The sequence below is a fragment of the Macaca fascicularis genome, chromosome 1 (assembly GCF_037993035.2).
Source record: "Macaca fascicularis isolate 582-1 chromosome 1, T2T-MFA8v1.1".
Classification (NCBI taxonomy): domain Eukaryota; kingdom Metazoa; phylum Chordata; class Mammalia; order Primates; family Cercopithecidae; genus Macaca; species Macaca fascicularis.
The window spans coordinates 117,691,047-117,715,432 of record NC_088375.1 but is presented as its reverse complement, the minus strand read 5'-3'; the positions used below and the strand labels follow the sequence as shown (position 1 = coordinate 117,715,432).

General features: G+C 43.1%; 1 long non-coding RNA gene across 1 annotated transcript; it reads left to right on the top strand.

Moving 5' to 3' along the window:
* Positions 1-12,573: 12,573 nt before the first annotated feature.
* LINC02868 (long intergenic non-protein coding RNA 2868) lies at positions 12,574-23,838 on the top strand. Its single transcript, XR_006690430.2, has 4 exons — positions 12,574-12,658; positions 13,214-13,310; positions 23,196-23,251; positions 23,710-23,838. It is a non-coding gene; the product is annotated as a long intergenic non-protein coding RNA 2868 (long non-coding RNA).
* Positions 23,839-24,386: the final 548 nt, after the last annotated feature.

Here is a 24,386-nt window from a genome sequence, read left to right as displayed (position 1 = left end):
TTAGGATTTCAAGTAGGCTGTTGGATGCCTGAGTCTAGAATCCAGGGAACATGTCCAGGCTGAAAACACAATTCAGGAATTAATGAGCATATAGATGATAAAGTCATGAAACTGATAAAAACAGCAAGGAAGTGAGTAAAGGTAGAGAAGTTTAAGGACTGAGCCTTGGGGAACCATAACATTTAGAAAGGAAGAGGAATCCCCAAAAGTCAGTGCAACAGAAGGAAAACCAGGCATGTTTGGTGTCCTGAAAACCAAGTACAGAATGTGTCTCTGGGAGAAATGAGGAAGCAATTGTGTTGGATACTGCTACCTAATCAACTAAGATGAGGACTGAGAATTAATCATTGAATTTAGTCAAGGCACATCTTTGGTTACATTGAGAGAAACAATTTTACTAGAGTGCAAAGTGTGGAAGCCTGCTTAGGAGGAGTTAAAGAATGAGAGGAGAAGAATTAAAACCAAGGCTATAGATAACCCTTTTAAGGAACTCTCATATAAAGAAAAATGGGGAAATGGGTCCATAGTGGTAAAAGGATCTGCAGTTAAGAGACAGGTTTTAAGATTGAGAGCATATTATTTATAGATATGAAAGATCTAGTAGAGAGAGGAAAATCAAGTGATGAAGAATAGAGAAAAAAAGATTTGCTGGATGATATCCTTGAATAGATGAGTGGGAATGGGACCCGTTGAAGGCATTGGCTTTAACTGGGAGCAAGGATGAATCTTATATAATGTGAGAGGAAAGGCAGAATATGTGGGCACTGACATAAGTTGGTGGTCACACGTAGGTAGAAGAACATAAAACTTCTTTGCTTATGTTTTCTCAGCAAGGTCATTGGCTGAGCTTGAGGATGGGGGAGGGTTGTTGGGGTTGTTGGAACGTTGAGGAGAAAGAAGATAAGAAATTCTCATCTAGAAATGAACAGTATCCATTGTTATTATCTTCTTGTAGGAGGCAAGGGTTCCCAACTTACTCATTACATCCAGGAGCTCAAGACTCCTGTTCTGATGGGCCCAGGCTTGATATAGCCTGTAATGTAGAGAGATCTTGGCTGGCACTATCATGCCTAAACAAAGTCATTTCTTTCTTTCCCTTTTGTTCAGATATGTGGTGGTCATGTGCTTGGGGGAATCTGAGTCTTTTCCCTGACCAAGGCTGTTCATCTTGGTTAGTGTGGGCCAATCAAGATAGCTTTATTTCCTTGGCCAGCAATTCTTTTAGGTACAAACATGTGTTACAATTCTGACCAACAATATGTGACAGGACATCTGCTGGTAGTCTCTTAGAAAATATTTTCCTTTCTGATAACAAGAGAATCACGGAAGGAATGTTTCTTCTGTTTCTTTTCTTTGCTCTGTGTGTTGAAACTAGATCTGCAGCAGTCACACGTTACCAGTACGAAGGGTGGCCCACAGGCTGAAGAAGGCAGTTCTGTAATGAGTCCCCGAACCACTGAATTCAATCCTGGAGACTCCCTGTCTCCAGACTTCTTTTTTTTTTTTTGAGACAGAGTCTCGCTCTATCACCCAGGCTGGAGTGCAGTGGCACTATCTTGGCTCACTGCAAGCTTCGCCTCCTGGGTTCCTGCCATTCTCCTGCCTCAGCCTCTTGAGTAGCTGGGACTACAGGCACCCGCCACCACGCCCGGCTAATTTTTTGTATTTTTAGTAGAGACGGAGTTTCACTGTGTTAGCCAGGATGGTCTCGATCTCCCAACCTCATGATCCGCTGGCCTCGGCCTCCTAAAGTGCTGGGATTACAGGCGTGAGCCACCGCGCCCAGCCCAGCCTTCTTAATATGTGAAATATTGTTATAATTTTCCTTGTCGACTATGCCTTTTCTTGTTGGTTCGTCTGTGATTTACAGTGGGAAGAATTGTGATACATAGATCATTAGTAAAATAGATACAGAATTCAGCTTGGGACCATTGAGAACACAAATTCAATTCAGTGCAATATAGATACAATGAGAACAATGTACCAGGCACAGTATTAGACACAGAAGTATAAAACTTCCTCACCATGAATATCTTATGACAAATATATATGTGTGTGCATTGTAAACTGGGATAATAAGAATATCAAAATTACTATTCTAGAAAGCAGAATATGTTTAGTGCCTTGAAAGAGATATAGGAAGTCAAAGAAGATGGTGAAAACATCCATTTGGAGAAGGTGGGGTAGTGTCAATCAAGGAAGTAAGGACTAGAAAATAGGGAACAGTAGGCCTGGCACAGTGGCTCATGCCTGTAATCCCAGCATTTTGGGAGGCTGAGGCGGGTGAATCACTTGAGGCCAGGAGTTCAAGATCAGCTTGGCCAACATGTTGAAACCCCGTCTCTACTAAAAACACAAAAATTAGCCAGGTGTGGTGGTGCACACCTGTAATCCCAGCTACTAAGGAGGCTGAGGCACAAGAATCACTTGAATCTGGGAGGTGGAGGTTGCAGTGAGCTGAGATCGTGCCACTGCGCTCCAGCCTAGGTGACGGAGACTCTGTCTCCAAAAAAAAAAGAAAAGAAAGAAAAGAAGGAGGGAACAGCAGTAATAATAAACACACAGGCAAGAAAGTGGACTGGTCTGGAAAACTCCGTGGTAAGATTGGTTTGGCTGACTTATAGAGTGTGGAGGGGGGTAATGAAAATAATGTTGGAAAGTTACATTGGGTCAGGATTTGAGAAGCCTTAAATGGTAGGCCAAGAAATGTGGGTTTGCTTAGGTTGGAAATGGCAGCCCCTAGAGACTTTTTTTTTTTTTTTTTTTTTTTTTTTGAGACTGAGTCTGGCTCTGTCGCCCAGGCTGGAGTGCAGTGGCCGGATCTCAGCTCACTGCAAGCTCCACCTCCCGGGTTTACGCCATTCTCCTGCCTCAGCCTCCCGAGTAGCTGGGACTACAGGCGCCCGCCACTTCGCCCGGCTAGTTTTTTGTATTTTTTAGTAGAGACGGAGTTTCACCGTGTTAGCCAGGATGGTCTCGATCTCCTGACCTCGTGATCCGCCCATCTCGGCCTCCCAAAGTGCTGGGATTACAGGCTTGAGCCACCGCGCCCGGCCCTTTTTTTTTTTTTTTTTAATAGGGAAGTAACATGGTCAGAGCTGAATCTGGGAAGAGTTATCTTTAGCAGGGGGACTGAAGGCATTTCTTTTTTATCCAATAATAACTAATTCTTTCAGTCATTTGCCACACCCTCAGTATACGCAGATGTTTAACATGAACACATCTAAAGCCTCGGCAAGAATAAACAAGAGAGAATTACATTCTCAGACCCAAGCAATGAGAGGCAGCATCAAGACAGAGAGACTGCCTTGGCCTCAGGCAAGCCTTTTCAGCCCTTTGCTCTGTGTCCCACCCACTTCATTTAGGCTCCCTGGAGCTTCAGAGAGCCCTCATTCCAATTAAAATCTTCCCCCAGAGTTCAAATTTGCACCAGGACAGTACCATTTCTCTAGTCTCCAACACTTTTTTTTTTTTTTTTTGGAGACACAGTCTTGCTCTGTCGCCCATGCTGGAGTGCAGTGGTGCAAATCATAGCACACTGCAGCCTCAATCTCAGGTCAGGCGATCCTCCCACCTCAGCCTCCTGAGTATCTGGGATTACAGATGCATTCCACCACATTTGGCTGATTTTCTTTTGGCTAATTTTCTTTTAATTTATTTTTTTGGTCAAGACAAGGTCTTGTCATATTACCCAGGCTGGTCTTGAACTCCTGGGCTCCAGCAATCCTCCCACCTTGGCCTCCCAAAGTGCTGAGATTACAGGCCTGAGCCACCGCACCCAGACCTTCAGCATTTTCATACAGTGGGACTCCTCCGATCAGTGATGGTACCCTTTGCAGAACACCATGAAATATTGATATATTTAAGTTCAAAATACTGCCTATGAATTAGCACAAAATTACATATTTAGCTACTTTATGCTTAAGTTGCTTAAAAATGTTAAATTTGGGCCAGGCGCGGTGGCTCACGCCTGTAATCCCAGCAGTCTGGGAGGCCGAGGCTAGCAGATTGTGAGGTCAAGAGTTTGAGACCAACCTGGACAACATGGTGAAACCCTGTCTCTACTAAGAATACAAAAATTAGCTGGGCGTGATGGCACGTACCTATAATCCCAGTCACTTGGGAGGCTCAGGCAGGAGAATTGCTTGAACCTGGGAGGCAGAGGTTGCAGTGAGCTGAGATTGTGCCACTGCACTCCAGCCGGGGTGACAGAGTGAGACTGTCTTGGGGGAAAAAAAAAAGTTAAATTTATTTAAACTTACAGATACTATCACATAATATAAAACCACAACCATAAGCCCAAACACCTGTCCATAGAAAAAAGCTGTCAAACTAAGCACTGTCGGCGATGTCTGGGTCCATTAATATTCTTTCGTTACTTACTAATTCTTTCTGTCATCCGCTAGCACTGGCCAGTGGACAAGGAATAACAGGTGCCAACAATTTAATAAAAATGTAGAGAGAGAAAACTAAAAGCTGAAGATACTCTATCCATTAACTTAATTTTTCTGGGAATTAGTATATTTATTCATTCAACAAAGATTGATTGAGCAGCTACTGTGTGGCAGGCACCATGCTAAGGAGAGGAGACATGAAGAAGTAAGGTACAGTTTTGTCTTCCAGAGATGTCTAGGAGGGGAGACAGCCGAGAAATGCTAACGAGCAAACAGAAAGTGAGTATTAAGGTGGAAGTGATACAGGGTCCTCTGGAGCTCTGGGGTTAGAGAGGGCTTCAGAAAGGATGTCATAAGAGGTAAGTTTTGTGTTTTTTTTTTAATCTGAGAGGCAGTGTCTCACTCTGTCACTCAGGTTAGAGTGCAGTAGTGCGATCATAGCTCACTGTAACCTCAAAACTCCTGGGCTCAAGTGACCTCCTGGGTCGGCTTCCCAACATGCTAGCTTTACACACCTGTGAGAGGTAAGCCTTGAAGATAAACTCAAAGTATCTAAACCAGTGCTTCTCAGACTGTGGGATTTCACAGAGCAGCAAATTGTCTGTGGAATTGGGGATAGGGGTTGTCAGGACCAGGAAAAGGTTATCAACTTTTACATTTGTGAAATAATGTTTATTGAGAATATCATCCACTATTATACTTTTATAGAAGAAAGGACATTTTTATACCAAAAAAAAAAAAAAGAAAAAGAAATAAAATGGACATAATAACAGGCAAAAATGAAGTGTTCTTGAATTGGTATGAATTTGGCTTTGTGAAGAACTCATCACATTGTCCTCATTTGTCTTGTTTCATGCGAGAGAAGCTGGAGAAGGTGCCACAAGCAGAGTAAAGGGACATGGACAAAGGTCCTGAGGCATCTGGTCTTCATTTTTTTCCTGGTGCTGAGGTTCTAGCCACCCTGGGTTTGGGGAAGCGGAGCCAACAACCTGTCCTCAGGGCCACGTGATCTTCTTTGGCCCCAGGCACTGTGTTCGGGGAAGTAGGAGGAGTGAGCAGAACTTTCACCATAAAAAATTCTAAAGATTACATTTTATGACTACTTTGGTATAAGGAAGACTATAATCTTCGACCTCCAAAAGTTTATTATTTTTATTCTGACATTAAAACAAAGTAAAACCTTTTTCTAGACCCCTAAAAGTGTTGTGTGCCTAAGACACACCCGTTCTAAACTTTAGGCAGCATGCAGTAGGATGGGGTCCCAAAGTCTTCCTTATCACCATGCTCCCCTCCCCATTCTGCCTGTGGAGAAGTCTGCCCCTGCCTGGGGAGCAAGGATTGTATTAGAGGAGTAAATACTTGAGGAATAAATTCACAAGATGGCCAAATACCGCAGAGGTGTGTGCATCTGGAGATGAGCACAGTCAGGACTGGACACTCCAGGGGGCGAAGGGCCACTTGTCAATGGCTGGTAGGTCCTGCTAGCCACATCCAGTCCCAGGGACAGGAAGCAGCAAGGACCTGCCCTGTCTGGAAACTCTGCCAGATGGCCTAGCATCCCAGGCTTGGTCTGCTCTGCATTTTATCAGCCAGGGCCAGAACCAGCCTTTCATAATTCAGAGTCACTTGGGACCCTGTCCCAAAGACTGCCTCTGATGTGGACTTGATCCACTAAGGCTTAACTTTAATCTGTCCTTTTTTGTCCAAGCCTCAGGTGTGTGTGTGTGTGTGTGTGATGTTCACATGATGGGGAAGAAATAACCAGCATTTTTTCTCCTTCCTTCTGCTCAAAGGACGTCTTATCTAGGATATGCAGGGCTGGAGGGCAGGGACAACGGTCATTTAAATGCAGGGGCGTTTGAGATAACTGGTGGGAAGACAGTGAAGAGAGAAAAGAAGACTGGGAGAGAGAAGGAAAGGGGGAGATGGAGGAGACACAGTAGGAACACACAGCAGGGGACCAGTTAATGTTTTTGAAAGAAACTTGCAATCCTGACAAATATGTGTACTCTGATATGTTATCCTAGGCTCCCCAATTTGGCCTAGGTAGAAGTCGAAAAACAAATGCAGGCTGGGCACGGTGGCTCACACCTGTAATCCCAGGACTTTGGGAGGCTGAGGCAGAAGATGGAACACTTGAGGTCAGGCGTTCAAGACCAGCCTGGCCAACATGGTAGAACCCTGTCTCTACTAAAAATACAAAAATTACTAGCTGGCCATTGTACTGGGCACCTGTAATCCCAGCTACTCAGGAGGCTGAGGCAGGAGAATCGCTTGAACCCAGGAGGTGGAGGTTGCAGTGAGCCAAGATCACACCACTGCACTCCAGCCTGGGAGACAGAGCAAGACTGTCTCAAAAAGCAAAACAAGGTCAGGCCCGGTGGCTCACGTCTGTAATCCCAGTACTTTGAGAGGCTGAGGTGGGTGGATCATTTGAGGTCAAGAGTTCGAGACCAGCCTGGGCAACATGGTGAAACCCCATCTCTACTAACAATACAAAAATTAGCCAGGCATCGTGGTGCGTGCCTGTAATCCCAGCTACTCAGGAGTCTAAGGCAGGAGAATCACTTCAGCCTGGGAGGCGGAGGTTAAAGTGAGCTGAGATCATACCACTGCACTCTGGGCGACAGAGTGAGACTCTGTCTCAAAATAAATAAATAAATAAATAAAAATAACACACTCCTAAAATATGATCACACTAAAATAATTTAGCATTGACGCAATAGCATTCTTTGATATATAGTCCAGCTATCTAAAAATATCTATTTTATAGTATTTTAATAATCCAGGATCCATTCAACTTTACTCATTGAAAACTGATTTTTATATCTTCTTAGTTTCCCTTAATCTAAAAGAAGCTTCCTGCCTCTATTTACTACTTATTTTGTGTTCAGGATACTGGCATGTATTTTAATTTAATTTTGAGACAGGGTATCACCCTGTTGTTCAGGCTGGAGTGCGCTGCTGCCTTGACCTCCTGGACTCAAGCCGTTCTCCCACCTTAGCCTCCCGAATAGCTGGGACCGCAGGCCCACACCACCATGCCCAGCTAATTTCTTTGTTTTCTCTAGAGACAGGGTCTCATTATGTTGCCCAGGCTGGTCTTGAACTCCTGAGCTCAAGCCATACTCCTGCCTCAGCCTCCCAAAGTGCTAGGATTACAGGCATGAGCCACCATGCCCGACCAACATTGGCATTATTAGAGTTCACTTGTCTTGTTGGACATCGCACAATCTAGATTTTGCTGATGGTTTCCTCATGATGATATTTAGGCTAAATGTTTGAGGCAAGAACACTCTGCAGGTGACACTGTGTGCTTCCTGCTGCACATATCAGGAGGTCCTTCATGTTTATGATGCTCAGTTATTTGGTTAAGGAGATATCCATCACATCTCTCCATTGTAAAGACACCTTTTGACCTTTTTCATTAACAGTCACACTGTGGATGTTAAAACTGTTTTTAGGGGGCAAAAGTCATCTACTTTTCCTGGAAAAACCATCTTTCTTCCATTGTCTCATCAAAAACCCCACTATGGTGTGGTTATGGCTGACACCAGCCTCCAGGAGGCTGCTCTTATAGCATGAAGATTCATGATTGTAATCGTTAATAACCATAACATTTCCTAATGTCTTGTAGCATTTTATAGTTTCTAGAGCATTTTTGCACATGTTGCAGCTTTCGATTTGCCCCAAATTCCCTTTTCATTGTCCGAGAAGTAAGACTGTAGAATCATTCAACTGCTCATTCACCCATCCATTCATCCAGACCACATGCCAGCCACTGGTCCAGAAGCCAGGGCTTTCATAAATGAATGAAGGGATCAGATCTAGGTGGGGAGACCAACAGGCAATCTTTTCCCAAACAGTGTCACTGCAGCGGTAAGACAAGCTCTGGGGTAGAGAACATGGGGTTGAAAGGAACCAGCTGAAAAGAGAAGCACAGAGAAGTAGAAACTGAGGCTCCACCCTGCCCTATCCACTGTCACATGAGAAACTCTATTTCTCTCCCTTTTAAAGCACTGTGAGTTGGGTTTTCTGTTTCCTGCAGCCAAATGCGTCCTGATACTCTCAATGTTCTCGCATTGCAGGTGAGGAAATGAAGGCCCCAGAAGTAAAATGATTTTGCCAAATGACACTCAGCTAGCAAATGCCCGAAATGGTTCTTGATCATGGGTGATTGATTCTAAGTCCCTCACTTGTGTCCTAGGGAAAGAGACAGGAAGAGCCCCTGTTGTCTGAGTCTTGATGAACTCCCTGGCTCTCCTCTTCTGTACACAGTTCAGAGATGGCTAGACAGAAGGAAGATGCCCAGTAACACTTACTCAGGTGCTCTGAGTGCTGGTCACTTCCCCCTTGGTGGCTAAGTGGTGGGCATTTCAGGATACAGAGCACTTTCATTAAGTTTAGCACTATTCACATGGACAGACAGTGGGTGTGCACGTTCAGTCAACCCAAATAGACGAACATACTGTCTGAAGGCCACAAAGTGCCCCATGAATAATTCCCTGTAAATACACATCCAATGCCCACACTTCACAGAGACTGATTGAATGTGTAAAAGACTGAAGGGCTCAGGGAACAGGAATTAATGGATGGAAGGAATCTATCGTGGTTGAGGTCAAAGAGTAGGCTCAATGTAGCAGAGAGCCAGGCTCACCAGCCTGCTGTGAATTTGAAGTATGGGGGCAATTAAGCATGAGCTATTTGTAGACAGAAGGAAAAACGGTGAACTAAATGGCTTAGGCTTAGTTCCACGTGCAGGTTGGATGCAGAGGACTGTCATCCTCAATACAGGCTGCAAAATGATGCCAAGGGTCACCCTCATAGAGGGCAGGGCCCAGTGTTGGAAACATTTAAAGTACGACTTCTGAGCTTTAAAAGAGACATTGTATATATAGATCTACAGGAAGGTCAAGAATTCTAAAATCCTGGCAGCTAATTGTCCCGCTTCACCTTAAGTAATTTTGCTAGAGAATGCTGATGCAGCCTGTATTTGTGCTGTGTGTGTGTGTGCGCGCACGCGCATGTGTTTATGTGTGTGTGTGTGTAGAGGACGTAGTAAGAGGGAAAAAATGTGGCATTTTTGCCAGCATTTGCCTTTTTTTTTTTTTTTTGTCTTTTTTTCTTGCTGTTCTCCACCCCTACAATAAGCTGAGCCAGTGTAAGTTACAATTTATTAGCTGGTTGCTATGGGTTACACCAGTGCTCCGCAGATATTCCCTTCAGAAATAGTAACATTTAATGTAATGTAAAACAGAACTACTGTATCACCACTTGCTTGGCTTCTGCTGGCTTGCAATATTATATCCTTCCCTGCTGAGCTTGAAGCCTCAGGAAATTAGCTGGTGCCATTATTTTATGATGATGATGGGTGTCTGCCATACCCCCCTTGTTTCATAAAAAAGACAGCCTGCAAACCGAGGGTGTCTGCAGGACCTGGGGTGCCAACTTGCAGTGCCATGCAGTGCCCAGAGACTGACTGTTTGTTTCATCTGCCTGTTCATTATTTAAGGCAGTCTTCTCAAAGCTGAGTCCCTGTGGGCCCGGGGCCAGTTACCATTTCAGGGAGGCTTGCTGTAACTACCAATGAATTTTATTTATTCTGCCATCTGTGTAATATTTATGGCAGGCTGGTTAACAAAAATTTGTGGGCTGGTAAATTTTCAGGATAATTTAACTGTAAGAGTGATTTGAAGGGGAAAGGTTAGAAGATGGTGACCCTGAGTAAAGCCATTCAAGTTAAAATAAACAGAATAGAAGAGAAACGGGTGTTTTCAGGCCACCCACATTCTCTCTTTTCTGCCTGCTCTCTCCATTGCCCACCCACCTAACCACTACCCCTCTCAGAGTACACCTTTTCCTGCCCGTGTGCTCAGTCTCTTCTCTCGCCTGCCCACGGAGGTGTACTCTCTTTTACAGGCAGGACACTAGGTTGCCCTACAGATGATGCTTCCCTAACAGGGTCCACTAGTGTAGGAGGAGTGCTGGGGTGGTAAACAGAATGTGGGCTCTGGAAGATCTAGGTTCAAAGCCTGGCTCTGCCACTTCCTGGTTGTATGACCTTGGACAAGTTCCTTGACCCTTTGAAGCCTCGGTTTCCATATTATAACACGGGATAACTGTATTTACCTTGAGTGCATATTGTTAAGGATCTGAGGGCACAATGTCTACGTAATCTCTTAGCACCGTGCCTGGCCCATCGTGAAAAGTGGTCTTGCCTACTCTCCAATGTGGGACATTTTTGTTCCCTCTTCCTGAGAGACTCAGCCAGCTGGTCCTCCTGGGCATCTCCTGCTTTTCATTCAAGACTAGATCAGACACAACCTCTTGTGAAAGCAACTTAGCTACCCTCCTGCCTGTCCTCTTTCACGCCATGTGCCTGCTGCTCTCCGCCGCTGCTGTGGCACCTCTGCATGCCTCTGCTGTAGTGTGTCCATGCTAGATTGTCATTCTCTGTTGAAAAGTCTTCCTCCCACTGAGCTCTGAGCTTCCTCGGGGTTGGCAGCTTGCCTTTCTGATTACTCTTCCTAGTGCAGTGCCTGTACACACAAGTTTTCAATGAAGCTTGTTGGGTGTATGAATGAAGTAAAGAAAAAACTAATTCATTAACTCATGTTTACCTACAGTATACCTGGTGGATAAAAGTCATGGCTCTATTCTACAGGGCAGTGGCAGCCACCAGGACTAAGGGACAGTGTATGCCATAGTCTCTATCGTTCAAATGCCTTTGGCTGTAAGTAACAAAAGATGCAATTCACAATGGCTTAATAATAGGAAAATTTATTATGCCCCATAGCAAGAGATCCAGAGATATGCAAGCTCCAGAGATGGTTAATTTATTTCTTCAGTAATGTCATAGAAGACCCAGTTTCTTCCAACTCCCACCCTAGCTATCTTCATCGGGTTGCATTTTTCTTCACGGTAACTCTCCTCAGAGCGAGAAGTAAGGCACAGCTGTACTAAGCAGATCCAATCCAGATAATATGACAGTGGCTGCTTCTCTTTTTATAAAGGGGAAAGCCTCTTTTAGAACCCCCGGCCCTACCTAGTAGACTTCTGCTCATGGTTTTGGTCAGAACTAAGTCATGGGTCCTTTTGAAAAACCAGTTATTAGCACAGGGAAAGAGAATGCTATGAACAGCTTAGGGCAAACACGTGGTCATGAATAGGACATGTTGCCAAGCAGACTGGAGTTATGTTAGGAAGGGAGAAGCACGGGGATACAGTTATGTTGGATAAGCAGCCACACAGCTTGCTGCTGTGTGCATTTATTCATTCAACAGATATTATCTATTATATACCCAGCATTGTGCTGGAGGTTGTGGACAGTAGTGAACAAGAGACACAAGATCCTTCGCCTGCCAGGCCTTCCCCTCACCCGCTGCGCTTTGAGATGGAGAGGGTGTCCAGGCCTCCCCACTTCACCCTCTGAGGTGAGGAGGCGTCCAGGGCCTCGCATCTCAGCATGGGACTGACGGGCTTGCCCTGACCTCTTGCAGGCATGAACACCGCTGTCTGGGTCGTGACACACATGGGCATTTATGTGGGCGCCAAAGTCTTCCTCATCTATGAGGTAAGGCTGAGGTGAGCTCTGTGTATGTGGGGAGCAGGAGCCTCCTGGGGTGCAGGCTGGGGTCTGGTCTGTGTGGGTCACCCTGGGAGCCCTCAGATGACCCTGGTGGAACTAATGTTCCAGACGTTCCAGTAAGGAAAGAGACAGTGGCCATGTAAACAAATAAACAAGATCCTTGTAGAGTGCCGTAACTGTCATAAAGAAATCAGCAGAGCAGTGGACAGAGTGTGAACAGGGCCTGCACTGGAGGTGGACATGGAAGGTCCTTCTGAGAAGGTAACATCTGATGAAGTAGGGAGCAACAAGTCCGGGGCAGATCAAGAGAGAAGACTCCAAGCAGAGCCAACAGTGAATGCGAAGGCCCCAAGGCAGGAATGAGGTGGCTGTGTGGCTGGAGCAAAGTCTGTGCCTAATGACTGATCAAAAGTTGCTTCTGGCACCCAGCCTGGCTCCTGCCCCAAGCTGAAAACAGATCATCAGCAACAACTCTAGCTTCCCAAGCCTCTCCTGCCCAGACTTGCAGCTCCACCCAGGTCAGAGGCACAGCTGCAGGGACCACAGAACAATGGGCTCAGCTCTGTGAAGACAAGAAAAGCCACCATGGTTTTGACAAAGAACCCAGGAATGGCGTTAAGGCTTCTTTGGGCAGTGTCCAATTTATGTAGCAATTTTCTTGGCCACATCTGCGGAGGTATAAAAAGACAGATATAAGGCAAAGATGGAACTACTTTATGTGTGTCGATATCCCTTCCCCACGGTTCTGTACACCTCAGAGCTCCTGCAGCGTGGCGGGTGATCCCAGTGGCTCCTATTTCACCTGGAGGCAGGACAGTGCTGCTGCCACATATGGCAGCTCTGCCAGGGCTGAGGAGGCAGAGACTGTAATTCTCATTTTGGTGTACTCATCCCTACCACTTTTCTGCCACTGAGTTTTTGGGTGGGCATAAGTTCACTGGCAGCCTGGGTTCCCAGTCTTACTCTCCTCCAGGCCTGGTAGCTCTTCTTTCCTGCAGTGAAAACCTCTCCAAGGGTTTTAATGATCCTGCCCAGTTCTGGCCTGCCACACCCATCACAGCCTGGTCAGTCCAGAGAGTACCGAGTCCTCCTGCTTCCTCTGTCAGCAGTGACATCAGGCATCTTCCCTAGGCTTCCTCTAGAAACTGGTCCCTTTTTGTCCCTCTTCCAGGTAGCCTTTTCCCCTGAATGTTGTTAATGGATTCATTTGATATCTTGTTTTCCTTTGAAGCTTTTGTGAAACTCGTGTAGACTCATGGAGCATCCAAATGAGGTAACATCACCATCAGTGCTCCTTCCCTGGCTCACTGCCTCGGGAAACCAACCTGGTAGGTGTTTCTGAGACTCTCAGTGTCTATGGAAGTCCCTGGGGATTTCTCACTCAAATCTGCAGAGTGTTTAGTCTTCCTGGACTTTTGGCTCTAGGCAGTTTGCTTGGAAGTATTGAAGGAGAGTAGCTCCCTGACCCCCATGTGATAATATTATAGGGCCTCAGAGCATGCTTGTTTGGCATTCTAGGGGTTAGGAGATTGGTGAGACACCCCAGATGTCTGCTTGACTTCAGGGTGGCTGATAACAGTAGAGACCACCACCCAAGACCCGGAACCGCAGCTTCCTCTGACTTGCAACTGTGCTGCTGCCTGGGACAGATTCCTTTCTTCTTAAGGTTGAACTTTCTCTTAAGGAGTCCATGTTTGGGTGTTGTCCCTAACCACCCCACCTTCCCCGTTCCCTGTCCTAAGTTCTGCAGGCACCAGGGACCCCAGTTATGGACACAGGCGGGTTCTTTCCCTAGAGCTCCAGAATCCAGGTAGAACCTGGGAAGGGATGGGAAAAGAGGTCATTCCATCATTTGGACACACCTAAATCTAAATTTAGCCCCAGCCTGCTATAGAATATCAGTATGAAAGAAACTCTGGACGTTATTAGGTCAACTGCTTCATTTTGCAGATGAGAAAACAGAGGCCCAGAGAGGTGAAGTGGTTGGACTAAGAACATGGACCTCATGGCAGAGCTGGACTGACCGTATCTCCTGACTTTGAGTCTGGGTCTCCATTCCCTGTGCCTTCTGCCCTTGTTGTTTTTGAATTTTATAAAAGGTCCTTCACATTCAAAAACCTCTTCTTTCTGTTCCCCTGCCCACCCTCTACCTTGTAGAACTTCTGATAAGATGCCTAGGCCATGAGTGGCATTCTGGGGCTGTCTTGAGCGTGAAGACACCTTTGTGGCTAGCCTCCTTGAGCACATATGGGGCGTCGACACATATTTATTGAATCAGATTAGGACATAATTTTCCTTTTTTTTTGTTTTTTGAGACAGAGTTTCGCTCCTGTTGCCTAGGCTGCAGTGCGATGGCGCAATCTCAGCTCACCGCAACCTCCGCCTCCCGGGTTCAAGCAATTCTACTGCCTCAGCCTCCCAAGTAGCTGGGATTACAGGTGCCTGCCACCATGCCCAGTTAATTTTCTATTTTTAGTGGAGACGGGGGTCTCTCCATGTTGGTCAGGCTGGTCTCAAACTTCCAACCTCAGGTGATCTGCCCGCCTCAGCCTCCCAAAGTGCTGGGATTATAGGCGTGAGTCACCGCACCTAGCCAATTTTCGGTATTTTAATTCTCCAATAGTATATTAATAGAACTACTGCAAAAATAAAAGTGCATATTTTCCACTTAAATAATTAGGTTAAATCAACTTAGATTTTTATTTTTCCTGCAGGACTTACAGCTTATAATGGGCTAAAAAGCACTGTGACTGTTGGCCAGGCATGGTGGCTCACGCCTGTAATCCCAGCACTTTGGGAGGCCAAGGCGGGCAGATCATGAGGTCAGGAGATCAAGACCATCCTGCCTAACATGGTGAAACCCCGTCTCTACTAAAAAAAAAAAAAAAAATTAGCCGGGAGTGGTGGTGGGTGCCTGTAGTCCCAGCTACTCAGGAGGCTGAGGCAGGAGAACGGCTTGAAGCTGGGAGGCGGAGCTTGCAGTGAACCAAGATCGTGCCACTGCACTCCAGCCTGGGCAACAACAGAGTGAGACTCTGTCTCAAAAAAAAAAAAAAAAAAAAGCACTGCGACTGTGGCCATTTAACATGAACTCCAGAAAGTGTTCTCCATACCATATTTTGTGAAAAGCTGCACAAAGGTGGATGCATGGAAAATTGAAGGTTTGCCTGATCCTCTACCAGGGAATCCTGGTTCTATGGAGCAGCCAGAGCTATGACTGGTCTCCAGGACAGGAATGTGCCTGCTCCCTGGTGAAAGTGCCTCTCTGTGGCCTCAGGGCCTCTGTGAGGCAAGGCAGAGCTCCTGTCCCTGCATGAGCACACCTAGGGCTTCTGGAGTGGCTGAGACACTTATGCTCCCTGCTTCCTGCTTCCTGGAGCAGAATTTAAGGAAGACTACTGGGCTTTTGCCTCAGGAGACCAGACGAAACAAAACCTCCTTTCAGAGGGGCATTCTTCTGACTTTTTCTTCAAGTGGAATTGTGACTGTAGGTTTGGGTTTAAACATTGAATTTCAATTTTGCATACACACACCAAGAGGCCTCGGGGCAATGGGGGTGTTTGAAATGAACACCAGCCCGAGTCCTCTACCTGCCAAGTGTTCGATTAAGCTGCTTAGGTCTGTTTCCACCATCCTGTCTTTCAAATATTTATGTGGCAGATTATAGGCAAGCTTCAAAGGCAAGGAAATGCAAATCTGTTCTATAAATCATGGAATAACACAGCTGCTGTCTTCCTCAGTGTGACAGCTTACGAATGCCAGCATTTCTGTCTGCAGAAGGGGTGGTGGGAATGGGCTTCTCGAGTGCAGCCAGGCCTGTGTGCGTGCCTCTGTGTGTGTGTGTGTGTGTGTGTGTCTGTGTGTGTGTGTGTGTTGGGAGTAAGGAAGAGAGTAGGGAATACTAATAATATTCGCATTTTTGCAAAACAGCAGTTTTTTTGTTGTTTAAATTTCCCAGCAGTTAAGGAGTTAATTTATTTTGCTAATCTTAAAGAACTGTGGCGGGATAAAACCTCACCTGGGATCTGAGGCATCCAGAAAACTAGAGATGAAAATGGCTTTCGGTTTTGGGGAAATATACCTAGAACGTGAAGTAAGGGAAGAGAAGTCAACAGCAATAACTTTGGAGATTCCAAAATGAATTTAATTTAGTCTAAATGAATAAAAAGGTAATTGTGCATTGCAAATACTTATGCAAATTAAGTTTTGCCCCCAGGGTCTTAACAATCTGCCAGTGAAGCCCCCAGTGTGCCAAAGATTAGACTTTTGTGGGCTCTTTTTGGCTGTTGCCATGAACACATCGACTTGGTACACTGGTGTTCAGTGACCCATTAACATCCACCAAGACCAGCACTGGGGTTTATGGTCCTTGCCCAGCAGCTGGTTTTGGCCTGGTGTCATTCTAAGGAAAAACCTGGGAAAGCTGCAGTCAACAGCATGCAGGGACCCAAAGGAAGATGCTGTATAAGACAAAATGAGTGGGGATAAGGTTTGCCATGTATTAGTCAGGATTCTGTTGCAAGTGACTCAAACTCACTTAGGCAATAGGGGGAATTTTCTGGGTCACTGAAGGGAACATTGAATAACCAAATCATGGGAAAGGAACGAAAGTAGTTGGGCTCCGGAACAGTTGGAACAAAAACTGGAATGCTGCTAGGACTGTCTTCCATCACCTGTCTTTACTTTTTCTCTGTGCTGGCTCCTAACATGGCTGCATATTAGGACTAGTAGATTTTGTGCCTAACGACTTTTCCTATTATAAAGACTGTTTTGCACCTGACAACTTTTGTCTCTGTAGAATCCTATTTTGAATAATCCCAGAGAAGAAATTTATGATTGGTTGAGCTGGGATCAGGTGTCCATGCCTGGACCAATCAACTGTAGGAAGAGGACCGAGAGTCATATAAAAACATGGCAGCTCTTACGGTAGTTGTGTTGATGATGGGTGGCTTTACCAAAAAAAAAAAAAAAAAAAAAAAAACAAAAAAAAAAAAAACGGAGTGGGGAAGCTTTGGACAGACAATCCAGTAAGTATCTACTACATTCTAGAGAGAGCTGGAAAAAAGACCAAAGAAGGCAAAGAAAGGGGGCCAGAAAAGATGGTGTGATGACTGAGTTGCATGTTGGAATTCATTGACTGACTCCTTGACATTCAGTATTCCATAGGATTCCTTAATGACACTAAATGCTCCTGGTTTTTCTATTTTTCTGATGGCTCTTATTCTGTCTCCTTGATTGTTCTAGAGCCTTCTCTTCTCTGCGCTGAGAATCTCCTCAAGATTACAGGCCCTTAGTTTTGTATCTTGCCTCTAGAGAAGACAAATAGATAGCTTCTTTCCAACTGCATAAACAGTATTCCCCGTCAGCACCCTCCTCTTACCTTCCAGAAGAAATCTACACTTGGATTTCCTTTAGTCACATTTAATGCCTTTCTTAAAAAGTGTGGTTCCTGAACCAGTCACATGAGAATTACCTGGAAGCTGATTGGAAACGCAGAATCTTGGGCCTTATCCCAAAACTGCTGAATCAGAATCTGCATTCTAACAAGATGACCAGGTACTTAGTAAGTCCATTAATTTGGAAAGCACCATTTTAAGCAATTAGAAAGGGAACACATAATCAATCTGCTCTCACTGGCGAAATAAATGTTTTTTCACAATTTTCCTACCAGGTCAATGGCAACCCTGTCTAGAAACCCAGATTCACAACAACTCTCAAAATTACTTTTCCAATACTTTCTTGTCTTCATTACCTATGTCCAATCTATTACCAATTTCAACCTATTAATTCCACTGTCCAGTAGGTCTGTTTTTCCTAACCATGCCTTCCTCACTTTCTGCAGGCTCTAATAGATGCATTTGCCAGTCAGCCTCCTCATTTAAAAAATGGGTCAAATAATGCTTACAATGCCTCCTATACATATTTACATACAATACAAATTTAATGTGTAATTATCTTCATCCCGGTAGGACTGGTTTTCCACTATGGCTTTGTACACAGTTGTAAGGGATGTTGCAAATAACGTATTATTAACTATAAAGTGCCAAAATCTATGAACAATTTTGATTTTAAATAAATTCGAAGGGATTAAAGATTATTTATAAAATTATTTTCCCTTATCTGCACTTTAATATGCTATAATGAGTAACAGAGAAAGTGGTGGAATAATACCTGGTAGGCCAGGAATTATAGATAGTAGTGTCTTACATATGAGCATCATCTATGATAGAGGTCAGCAAACTCTTTCTGTAAAAGGCCAGATAGGATTTTAGGCCTTCTGGGCCATATGGTCCCTGTTATAATTACTCAACTCTACCATCATAATGAGGAAGCAGCCAGAGGCAATACATTACACATTGATTACTGTAGCTTTAAAGTAAGTCTTGATATCAAATTAAGTCCTTCAGTTTTGAACTTCTTTTTCAAAATTGTTTTGGCTAACATAGGTTATTTTTATTTTTTACAAATTTTAGGTTCAGTATAAAAATTGCTTAAAGAAAAAATGCCTGCTGGGATTTTGATTGGGATTGCATGTAATCTGTAGATCAATGTGATGAGAATTGACAGCATAACAATCTTGAGTTTTCCAATTCACAAACGGGTATGTCTCTCCATTTTCCAAAGGTCTTTAATTTCTTTCAGTAGTTTTTTTGTAGTTTTTAGCATAGGTTCTATACATGCTTGGTTAAATTAATTCCAAAATATTATCTATTTCTGATGCTATTGTAAATGATGTTTTACATTTTAATGTCTCACTTATTTGTTGCTTGAATACAGAAATACAATTTTTTCTGTTAACTTTGTATTCTACAACCTTACTAGATTCACTTATTAACATAGTAGCCATTCAGGGTAGACTTGTTAGTATTTTCTGGATAGAAAATTATGTATATGACTGGGCATGGTGGCTCATGCCTGTAATCTTAGCACTTTGGGAGGCTGTGGTGGGAGGACTGCTTGAGGCCACGAGTTTGAGACCAACTTGGGCAACACAGCAAGACCCCATCTCTATTAACTAAAAGAAGAAAAGAAAAGAAAATTGTGTACTATGTGAATAAAAAAAGTTTAACTTCTGTTTTTTCTAATCTATAAGATTTTATTTTATTTTTTAGGTGTTATTTTACTGGTGGGACACCAATATAATGTTGAATAGAAGATAAAAAACAAACATTCTTGCCTGGATCTCAATATTAATGGGAAAATGTTGAGTCTTTCAATATTAATTTACAGTATTTGCTCAGGTTTTTCATTGATTCCTTTATTAGGTTAAGATAGTTGTCTTTTATTCCTAGTTTACTGAGTTTTAAAAATCGTAACAAGGCACTGAATTTCATCAGATGATTTTTCTGCATTGTTGTAAATGATCATAGGATTTTTCTTTTTTATTCTGTTAATGCGATGAATGACAATGATTGATTTTCAAATGTTAAATAACCTTGCATGCCTGGAATAAACTCCATTCAGTCATGATGTATTATCATTTTAATTATATTTCTGGATTCTAGTTGCTAATAGTTTGTTAAGAATTTTTTATCTATGCTATGTTCATAAGGAATTAGACTATAATTTTCTTTTAATGTCTTTGTCTGGTTTTGTTGTTAGAATAATGGTGACTTCATAAAAGGAGTTGGAAAGTATTTCTTCCCCCTCTATTTTCTGAAAGATTTTCCTTAAGACTGATATTATTTCCTTTTTAGATGTTTGATAGAATTCATTATTTAATCTATCTAGGCCCAGAGTCCACTTTGTCAGAAGAGTTTAAGTTATAAATCCAATTTATTTAGGCTTAACATAGAATTGATGAGATTTTCTATTTCTTCTTGTGTCAATTTGAGTTATTCATGTTTTCAAAGGAATTATCCATTTCAACTAAACTTTTTAATTGGTTGGCATAAGTGGTTCATAATATCCCCTTTTTATTTTTTAATGTCTATAAGACTTATAATGCTGTCCCTTCTTTTATTATTAATATTTATTTTTGTGTTTTTCCTTTTTTTTTTCTTTATCTGTCTTGCTGGTAGAAGTTTATTTTTTATTTTTAGGGGTTGTTTTCTCTTTAATGGAAAACAAAGCTTATTTTGAGGATTTTTTTCATTCATCAAACATTAGCTTGGAATTGACTGTCATAGTGTTGGGAGTGTGGTGGGGGAGGGACTACAAAAAGCAGAAGATAGTTTTCACTTTCTTTTTTAAAATTTTTAAAATTTTACTTTAAGTTCTGGGATACAAGTGCAGAACATGTAGGTTTGTTACATAGGTATACGTGTACCAGCGTGGTTTGCTTCACCTATCAACCCGTCATCTAGGTTTTAAGCCCCTTATGCATGAGCTATTTGTCCTAATGCTCTCCCTCCCCTTGCCCCCCATCCCCCTGACTGGCCCCGGTGAGTGTTGTTCTCCTTCCTGTGTCTATGTGTTCTCATTGTTCAACTCCCACTTGTGAGTGAGAACGTGTGGTGTTTGCTTTTCTGTTCCTGTGTTAGTTTTACTGAGGATGATGGCTTCCAGTTTCATCCATGTCCCTGCAAAGGACATTAATCTCATTCCTTTTTATTGCTGCATAGTATTCCATAGTGTATATGTACCACATTTTCTTTATCCAGTCTGTCACTGATGGGCATTTGGGTTGGTTGGTTCCATGTCTTTGCTATTGTAAATAGTGCTGCAATAAACATGTGTACATGTGTCTTTATAGTAGAATGATTTGTATTCCTTTGGGTATATACCCAGTAATGGGATTGCTGGGTCAAATGGTATTTCTGGTTCTAGATCCTTCAGGCATTGTCACACTGTCTTCCACAATGTTTTAAGTAATTTGCATTCCCAACAGTGTAAAAGCATTCCTATTTCTCCACAGCCTCACCAGCATCTATTGTTTCTTGACTTTTTAATAATCACCATTCTGACTGGCATGAGATGGTATCACATTGTGGTTTTGATTTGCATTTCTCTAATGATCAGTGATGTTGAGCTTTTTTTAATATTTTTTTTTTTTTTGCCACATAAATGTCTTCTTTTAAGAAGTGTCTGTTCATATCCTTTGCCCACTAGAAGTTTATTTTCTTCATTGAATTTTTTTTCAAAGAATGAATGTTTGGATTTATCAGTTTTCTTTGCTATTTGCATATTTTCTGTTGTACTGATTTCCTTTTTTATGTTTATTATTTCCTTTCTTCTATTTACTTGAAGTTTATTTTGCTGTTATTTTCCAGTTTCATAAGGTAGAAGCTTAGGGCATTGAATTTTTTTTTTTTTTTTTTTTTTTTTTGAGACGGAGTCTCGCTCTGTCGCCCAGGCTGGAGTGCAGTGGCGCGATCTCGGCTCACTGCAAGCTCCGCCTCCCGGGTTCACGCCATTCTCCTGCCTCAGCCTCCCGAGTAGCTGGGACTACAGGCGCCCACAACCGCGCCCGGCTAATTTTTTGTATTTTTAGTAGAGACGGGGTTTCACCGTGGTCTCGATCTCCTGACCTTGTGATCCGCCCGCCTCGGCCTCCCAAAGTGCTGGGATTACAGGCGTGAGCCACCGCGCCCGGCAACACCCTATGATTAATCCATTCACCCTCTTTATTCATCTGCCCTTTGTAGTAATTTGTACTTCGTTTCTACTACATTAAATTGCACTTCTGGCCATGTAGTTTTGTTAAGTTTTTGGCAGTTATTTTATGTGTGACTGTTTTGCTGATGATTATAAGCAGAAGCTTATAAATAGAAAAAGCCTGTCTTTCATTTATTCCCTTTGTTGCAAACCCACCTAATTCAACTGGCTGTTCCCAAGGTAAATATTGGTGACCCTCTATAGTTTGGTGGAGAGGCATTGTATTACGAAACAAACAAAGCTAAATATCAGAGCTCTCATGTGATGGACCACTTCCAAGGCCCTGGGAGGGTCCCCAGCCATCTGTTTACATGGTAGATGGTTTTATAAATTTTGCCAAGGACAGATTTGAACCACAATGGAATAAGGCACTCTCTCTTTCCATTATGAATTTCTTTCAGCCAGTCTCCCCTTTCAGGTGGTGGGGAGTGACCGTAAGCATTTTGGGGATCTAGTTAAGGAAAGTTGAGTTGGTGATACATTTAGCTGCGGTTTAGTGGGAGGTATTTATGTGGTTTGCAGACATTTCCATGTATAGTTAACTTATTCCTAGCTGTCCTGTGCAGGAATATTCTTACCACCCACGGGGCAAACTTACCGAGTGATATAACAGGAAGATACGGAACCAGAGCACCTATGAGCATGAACCTATGCTATGGCACCCAGCACTGGATCCTTACAGGGAGAGGGGAAGAAACAAGGTTTTAATTGTGCGAAGCCAGAAACTAATCTCTGGAAGTGTCTTTCCATCAAGACATAAACAATTCCTAGTGGAGGATTCTGTTCTCATCCATTTCTAGTAAAGGACATTCTGTCAGGAGTGTGCTTTATATGCAGTGTATACAATTATAAACACTCCATGATGTTTTCTTTTGTGAAGATATTATGCAAAACTAAATTCATCAGAATTTTTCTGTTTATAGTGCACAACCTTGTGGAAGAACTACAAAGAGTGAACTTGTCTATTGAAGTTGCATGTTTTATGAATCTTAAAAATTAACATGGAAAAAATTTTGATCAACCAAGTTAGAGGAAGCACTGAATTATTTTATTCTCTCTATAGAAAGTATTACAACATGGTGGTGACATGAAGAGGCCATCAAGGAGGACGCAGCAAAAAAGTAAGAAAATGTATTACACAGCCATATCAACCATTAATTAATAGAAATATTATGTTATTTGGGGGATTTTTGTGGTATTTGTAAACTTTTCAATATTTGAAGTCATCGGCCGGGCACAGTGGCTCACGTCTGTAATCCCAGCACGTTGGGAGGGCACAGCAGGTGAATCACCTGAGGTCAGGAGTTGAAGATCAGCCGCCAACATGGTGAAACCCCGTCTCTACTAAAAATACAAAAATTATCCAGGCATGGTGGTGCATGCCTGTAATTCCAGCTACTCGGGAGGCTAAGGCAGGCGAATCGCTTGAACCCTGGAGGCAGAGGTTGCAGTGAGCTGAGATCGCGCCACTGCAGTCCAGCCTGGGAGACAAAGTGAGACTCCATCTCAAAAAAAAAAAAAAAAAAAAAAAATTGAAGTCATTTTTTTCTCATTCTGTATTCATTTTCATCGCTAATTTTGTATTTATAATTTTTAATACATCTTTTTCAGAGAAGACCCTGAAGGTATGTAAGTCTCAGGCCCCACAAAAGTTGGATCCAACCTTGATGAGGTGAAGATATTGGCTCTTCCCCCTTCTTAACCTTGTTATCGTGTGATATGGTTTGGCTGTGTCCCCACCCAAACCTCATCTTGAATTGCAGCTCCCATAATTCCTACATATTGTGGGAGGGACCTGGTGGGAGATAATTGAATCATGGGGCAGTTCCCCTATACTGTTCTCATGGTAGTAAATACGTCTCACAAGATCTGATGATTTTATAAGGGGTTTCCCCTTTCACTTGGCTCTCATTTTCTGTGTTGTCTGCTACTTTGGTAAATATTAACTAACCATCCCTGGAGTACACATTCCCAATTACAGCAAGTGATCATCCCTTGGGTGCAGATTACATCTAAATAACATACACAAGCAAATCACACTGCCAATGCTGAAGCGTTTCAAAGTAAATTCAGACATAAACATAAACAAAGTAAACAGAGAATATAACGTACGTATCTCTTCTGTTATAGTTGCTTTTTCATTGAGTTCTGTGGAGCTCAGGTTCCTGTGGAGGGTAGCAGAAGGGAAACTTCAATTACAGCATATATGGTCTGATCTGTTCTACATATTAAAGTTCATACTATTTTCTTTGTGATAAATGAAGGGTGTTCTGCTAAATCTGAGACTAGTGCTCTAGCACTAACCACCTGTCTCTATAAAACGTATCCACTCAAAATTACAATGAAAGCCCAAAGATGTGCTTGAGTTAGCTTATGTCAATGAAAATGTTGCTAGAGACTTGGTGTAGATCTGCTGAGCTGCGTGTGAAAACTACAGTGTAATCTGATCCTCCTCTCCCTCTCTCTTTTCACCACCGTTGTTGTCAATATATATTCCTTCCACATTTTACCCAAGAAAACTTAGTATACTGGGGTCACATTCTCCATAATCAAGTTGCCAAACAAAAAGACTTCTGGAATAAAAGACTTCTCCTAACTTGGGGAAGAGCGCTTAGGGGGGAAGAGATGAGAGATGGTCAGAGCCAGGATGTATTTAATCTTGGTCTGCAGTGGACATTTATTATCTGCCAAGACCCCTTCTTTCTGGCATGGACATCCTTTCACTTAGGAACATCCCCCCAGTGATGAGGCTCTATAAGGGCTTCTCTCGTTTTCCCTTGGACTGTGAGATGACCTAATTCTCCAAG